Source organism: Gossypium hirsutum, chromosome A09 (assembly GCF_007990345.1).
Source record: "Gossypium hirsutum isolate 1008001.06 chromosome A09, Gossypium_hirsutum_v2.1, whole genome shotgun sequence".
Classification (NCBI taxonomy): Eukaryota; Viridiplantae; Streptophyta; class Magnoliopsida; order Malvales; family Malvaceae; genus Gossypium; species Gossypium hirsutum.
In genome coordinates, this window is record NC_053432.1 from 77,742,915 (window position 1) to 77,749,214 (window position 6,300).

Sequence of the window (6,300 nt, forward strand, 5' to 3'; positions counted from 1 at the left end):
CCCTTCTATGACAACATCAAATTCACACACTAACATGTACTTATGACTATTAGGTATTTTACCGATTAAGCCTTTTTACTCGTTTTCACTTTAAACCAAGTAGCACAAGTGTCTAACATAATTAAAGCCTCATATTCCATCATAAAACATCAAAATACACAAATTTCACCTATGGGTATTTTCCAAATTTGATTCCTAACTTAAATTATTGCTAGCATAAGCTTATCGAGCTACCGGGACTTAAAAAATGTAAAGATCATTAAAAACGGGCTTGGAATCACTTACTATAAAGCTTGAAAGTTGAAGAAACCCCAGCTATGGAGAGAGTAAGGTTCGGCTGGTAACTTGAAGAAGATGATACAATTTATCATCTTTTACCTTTTTATTAATGTTAATAACCAAATGACCAAAATACCCCTCCTTACTAAACTTTCAAAAATTCCTTCCATGTCCTAATTTTGTCCATGAACTTAAAATTGGTCAAATTACCATTTAAGATCTCCTAATTAATATTCCAAAATAATTTCATACTAAAAACTTCTAGAATGCAAGTTTTGCAAATTATTCGATTTAGTCCCTAACCTCAACTAAGCACTTTATGCATAGAATTTATCACGAAATTTTCTCACAATCATGTAATCATACCATGAACCTCAAAATAATAATAAAATAAATTTTTTTCTACCTCGGATTTGTGGTTTCGCAACCACTGTTCCGTTTAGGCCCTATTTCGAAATGTTACATGTTTAAACTTATTCTTTTTAGTTATTACAATAGTAATTAAACCAACTAAACTAAGATTGAATGATTTTTTTGGGCACATAAAGGAGTTTTATTGGATGAACTTTGTTAATAGAGGTGATTATCGGTCGGTCTAAGTCAGATTCGGGTCAGATTTCAATAGAATTTTAGGTTTGGACTTGATTCAGTTTGAATAATGGGTCTAAATTTTTTCCAAGCTTGGCTAGAATAAAAATACTAAAACCGTTTCCAACTCGACCTGCCCGTATTAATTTTTATAATATTATTTTATATAAAATAAATTTAAAAACTATAATACATTAAATGCACTAAAAATATTGAAATAAATGTTTCCCAACAAATTAAAATAAATTTAAAAATATTTATATTTAAATAACACTAAAATATGTGTAATTTAACAAATAAATGTTTCTAAAATAATAATAAAATTAATAATAAAATAATGATTACATAATATTTAAACAATAACAACAACAAAATAATAACAATAAAATAACAAATGGTAGCAAAACAACAAAAAAAAAAAGAGAACAATAATTTTTATTTTCTACAAATTCGAATAAGATCATGTCAAATAAAACTTTATTAAGACTCGATTCGTGTAAAAATCGAACTTTATTTCTTACCAATAACTATTTTCGAGCTTATATTATTCTCAAAATCTTCTTCTCGAGCTATGGGGTAACGAGGTATATTAAAGAAAGAAAAAAGGAAAAAAAAGAAGTGGTAAGAAAAAGAGAAATGGAAAAGTGCAAATGAAGTGAGATGTCCAATAATAACAACCAGTAATTTGACGCCACGTGCTCATACAAGGTGTTGGTCGTAGTTGGTTGATTTCAAGTTAAGGGTAAAAAGAAAATAAAAAAGGGATAGACCAATTCCCTCCATACAGAGTAGCGCTTCTACCGGTCATCCTTCTCTGATATTAACCTCACATTCTCCCACCCGCTAGGTCTCACCACCACTATTTTTTACCTTGATAAAATCCAAAAGGAGTCTTTCTCGTCCACCACATAATCGGACTAAAGAATTTAACTTTTTCCTTCTTTATCTGTTATATTAATTAAATTTTATTTTTTCTAGACAAAGAGATAATTTCCTTTGGATTTGGAAGAAGGGGGAAATTTACAAAGTAAAAAATAACAAGGCAACAAAGAGATGACAAGCATGGACGAGTTGATGGGTCTGTTGAGGATTCACGTCAAACGGGGCATAAACCTTGCTGTTCGTGATGTCCGTACCAGCGACCCTTACGTTGTTGTTCGGATGGGCACGCAGGTTTTTCTTTCACCTCAAACAAAAAATTGATATATAAATTATCCACTTATTTATCGTAAGTTCATATTTTTTCTTTTCATTTTAAAACAATTGTTTGGTAAGTAATATTAAATTTTCAATTAATGTACCAATAATTACTTTTAAATATTTTTTATGTAATTATGAAAAAAATACAAAATTTGGGTTTATTTATCAAAAAATTGGAAAAAGAAAGTAACCATTTCATTTTCCTAGTATATATGTTAATCAGGGTTCTAATTTTATATTTGTTGCAGAGGTTGAAGACTAAAGTAATAAATAAGGATGTTAATCCTGTATGGAATGAAGATTTAACTCTTCCCATTACAGATCCTGGGGAGCCAATCAAGCTCGTAAGTCCACCAATGCATAATCATCATGCTTCTTACCTATTATATCTCATCTAAATGTGACATCTGGTGGTTTGAATGCAGACAGTGTTTGACTATGACACATTTAGCATGGATGACGAAATGGAGATGCAGAGTTTGACATACAGGCATTCGTACAGGCATTGAGAATGGATTATGCAGACTTCCCAGATGGAACCATATTAGCCAAAGTGCAACCATGTAGGAAAAACTGCTTGGCTGAAGAGAGCGTTGTTGTATTGAAGGAAGGAAGGTACTCCAAGACCTTTGCCTCAGATTGAGAAATGTGGAGTGTGGTGAGGTGGAACTTCAACTCGAGTGGATTGAAGTTCCTGGCTGTAAAGGTGTCTCAGCAACACCAACACCAACTGCATAAATTATTGCTCTTTCACTCTCTGCTAGTTATTACAATGATCACGACCTTCATTGGTCTATTTTATAAGTTGTTTTAGCAGTTGTATTACTAGTCAAAATTCTGTCCGAACTGTGGCTTTATATAGGATTGAACATGTCTTAGCTTATCCTGCCCTGCCATTCATTTTGGATGCCGAATAAAGTATTTACAATCTATTTTTGTTTTTTGCCAGAATCTATCTCTGGCAAAATGTTCTTCTATACACATATCTTGTATTTTTCTGTGATGATTCTATATAATACTTCCATTCATTTGAAAGCTGTGTGCTATTCGGGGCTGCAACTCATCAGCATGCTATTAATTCCATCAATGTCTACGAGGATCAAAAGTTGGAATTCTTTTATTTTGTTCCACACAAGTTGGAAATTGAGAAGCCATGACAATGTAGCAGCTTCTACACCTACATTAACCCATTCAACCACTAAATGCGTCATACCTTGATTATTTCTCTTAAGCCGTAATTCACTCTGTGTTGCTTGAATTATACCTTGATTATAGTGTCAAGGGTGACCTTAGCCCGCACAAAATAGTAAAATTACAATTTAGTCCCTCAATTTTAACCTCTTAAAAATTCTAAAATAATAAATTAATAAACTTATGAAATTATGAAATTATACTTTTGACTCTTTAAAAAATTTAAAATCAATTTTGACTTCCCTAAAATAAATTTCTAGCTTCATCTTTACATCTTCTCTTCTTGTCACCTTCCATCGTCACCCTCGGCCTCTTCCCATAGACCCCAAAAGTGGTACTAGTGAACTCCTTTATCCTTCTATTTAGCAATTGAACAAATGAATTTTGTAAATATATATATAAAAGCAATGAACAAACTATATCTTCTCTTTTGGTTTGGATGAGTTGAGCTTATTCAAGGTGATTAACACGTTCCACGTTTAGTTTAATTAGTAGAAGGTCAATTATGGTTTAGAAATAGTACTTGGAAAGCTTATTTAAATTGAGAGATTAAAATTATTAGTGAATTTAGATTAATAATTCTACGTCTATAGAGCATTATTTAGAAAATGAATTTCTTAAACAATTTTTAGTACAACAAATAATTTATGCTTAATTTATCTCAACTCACACAATGCTAATTATAGTCTAAATATTATACACAATTATTTATATTCACTGTCTTTAAACACTCTTATTTATGAAGGCAATAATCACACAAATAAATAAATAAAACAACAGAGAAAATATCGCAATAAATATCTTCAAAGGTGGTGGATGGCTCTTTTATATAGACAAGGAAGTTAGCATTTAAACTTCATGTTTTATCCTTTTATCAGCTTTGGAATTTGAAATCAAATATTCCAAGTTTAAAAATCAACTTCACTTAAAAACTTTGTATTTATCCTTTGTCCTAAAATGCATTTAAAAAATTATTTTATGGATCTTTCTCATCACATTATTTATAATTTTTTTAATTATTTAATAATATTTCAAACACTTTTTTCATGTCATTAATATATAATTTAGTATTTTTTTACTTTAAATTTCAAATTCTAAATCATAAATTCTAAACTTAAGTTTTAAGATTCATGATTTTTGAGCTCGAGGTTTGAGATTCAAGATAAAAATTATCAAATCATATGTCAATAACATAAAATTTTATTAAAATATTTTAAATAATTAAAAAATCATAAATAATATGATAGGAAGGATTTATAAAATAATTTCTTCATACTTTTCCCATCATCCTAAATATATTTAGAGAAACTTCCCTTTAAACATGGATTCTTTGAATGACTTACCAAAATCCTTTTTTCATAGTAATATTGCATTTGCTGCTTATTTTCGAAATAAAAATAAATAGTGTATTGTCATCTTAACACAATGTTCATTGACTGTAGTATAGCATTTCTAAATAAATATTGCAACATTTAAGATTACAAAGTTATAAATTACAGTGCTCACTAAATAATAACTATTAAATTTATTAAGTTAAGTTTTACTATTTCTAATATTTGATGCAAAAAAATATATTATCATATGTATAATGTCATGTCAATTTGTTCTTTCCACATATTATTCACTAAAAATTCAGTTAATGGATTAGTGTCTATCATTTGCATCAAGGATGAAATTTCAAAATTCAAAAAATATAGGAACTTAGAATGACCCAATTAGAGAATATAAACTAAATCTACAGTAAATGATAAGTAATTAAATTTAAACAAATAGATTTAACTGCTATTGTTCGGGTCAAGACAAAAAATTCAAAAAGTACAAATACTAAAAAATTGATCAAATTAAAATATAAAGATTAAATTCACAATTTCATAAGGTACAGGGACTAATATCATAGTTTAATCTTTTAAGCCTAAAGGCTATTTTATAAACCTTGCATAAACATATCCACGTGTACGTACTTAATTTTATATTTAATGTAAATGGAACTTTTTTTCATGTATAGAAACTACTCAGAAAAGATTAGAAATAGTTTAATTAATTAAAACAAGGAAGAGTGAAAGGCATTGCAGTGCGTGATGGTTGGAGTGAGTGAATTTGTTCCCTTTGCTTCAACTCTTTCACTCTGAACTTCCAAAACGCATGCTTCACCTTTTACTCACTTTTAGGACCAATCCATTTGTCTCTCAATTTTATTCAAATCCACGCAACCAATCATTCCTGGCCGTACCACCATTTTTTTTTCCTAAATTAATGTTGAGTAATTTTGATTAAAAATAATCCATTAAGATTATTCAATTATTATTTAATTTTTTTATTTTACACAATACTTTCATTAAATTCAAGAAAAAAATTTTAATAGCATATTTTAATCAGAAATTTGAATGGTATTTTTACTAAAAGTGTTTCCTGTCATTCTCGTTTATATTTGGTGCCTAATTTAATTGAGGTGTTTGCACTTCTTGAAGTTTTTTATTGGTTGCAAGCTATTAATATAAGTAACATCATAGTTGGATCTTAGTGTCTTTAGGTAATTATTGCGATTACTAAGAGTAAAAAAGATTTATCGGATTTTGGTTTGTTGATTATGGATTGTTGAGCTATTGCTTCTCAACTCCATAATTTGTCCTAAGGCAGCTCATAGTCTTGCTAAGATAGCCTTATCTTGTGTGGATCACATTGAGTGTAATAGTTTTCCCTCGTTCCTTAATCTTATTTTCATTTGATAATGCTTTGAATTCTAGTGTTGTTGTTAGTAGAGGATGATGGGACAGGGTGTACAAAATAAGCATGTTGGCTTAGGTTTAGTTTTTGTGCTCTTCTTTTGCTTGTTTACAAAGTTTATTTCTCAAAAAAAAAAAAATAGAAACATGAAATTAATGAATGATAACTTTTAAATTGCTTAATATATAAACTGGCCCCTGAATTTAGTAATTTCTCTTAAGTTAACCCTTAGACTTTTCTTTGGAACACATTAGTTCTAAAGGTTGGCTTCCATTACATAAATTGGTTCTTATGGCTAATACCGTTAATTTTTGAACA

The 6,300-nt window shown here is 29.2% G+C and overlaps 1 pseudogene; it reads left to right on the plus strand.

Annotated features, from left to right (window-relative positions):
* Positions 1 to 1,658: 1,658 nt before the first annotated feature.
* On the plus strand, positions 1,659 to 3,102 carry LOC121206243 (protein C2-DOMAIN ABA-RELATED 4-like; annotated as a pseudogene).
* Positions 3,103 to 6,300: the final 3,198 nt, after the last annotated feature.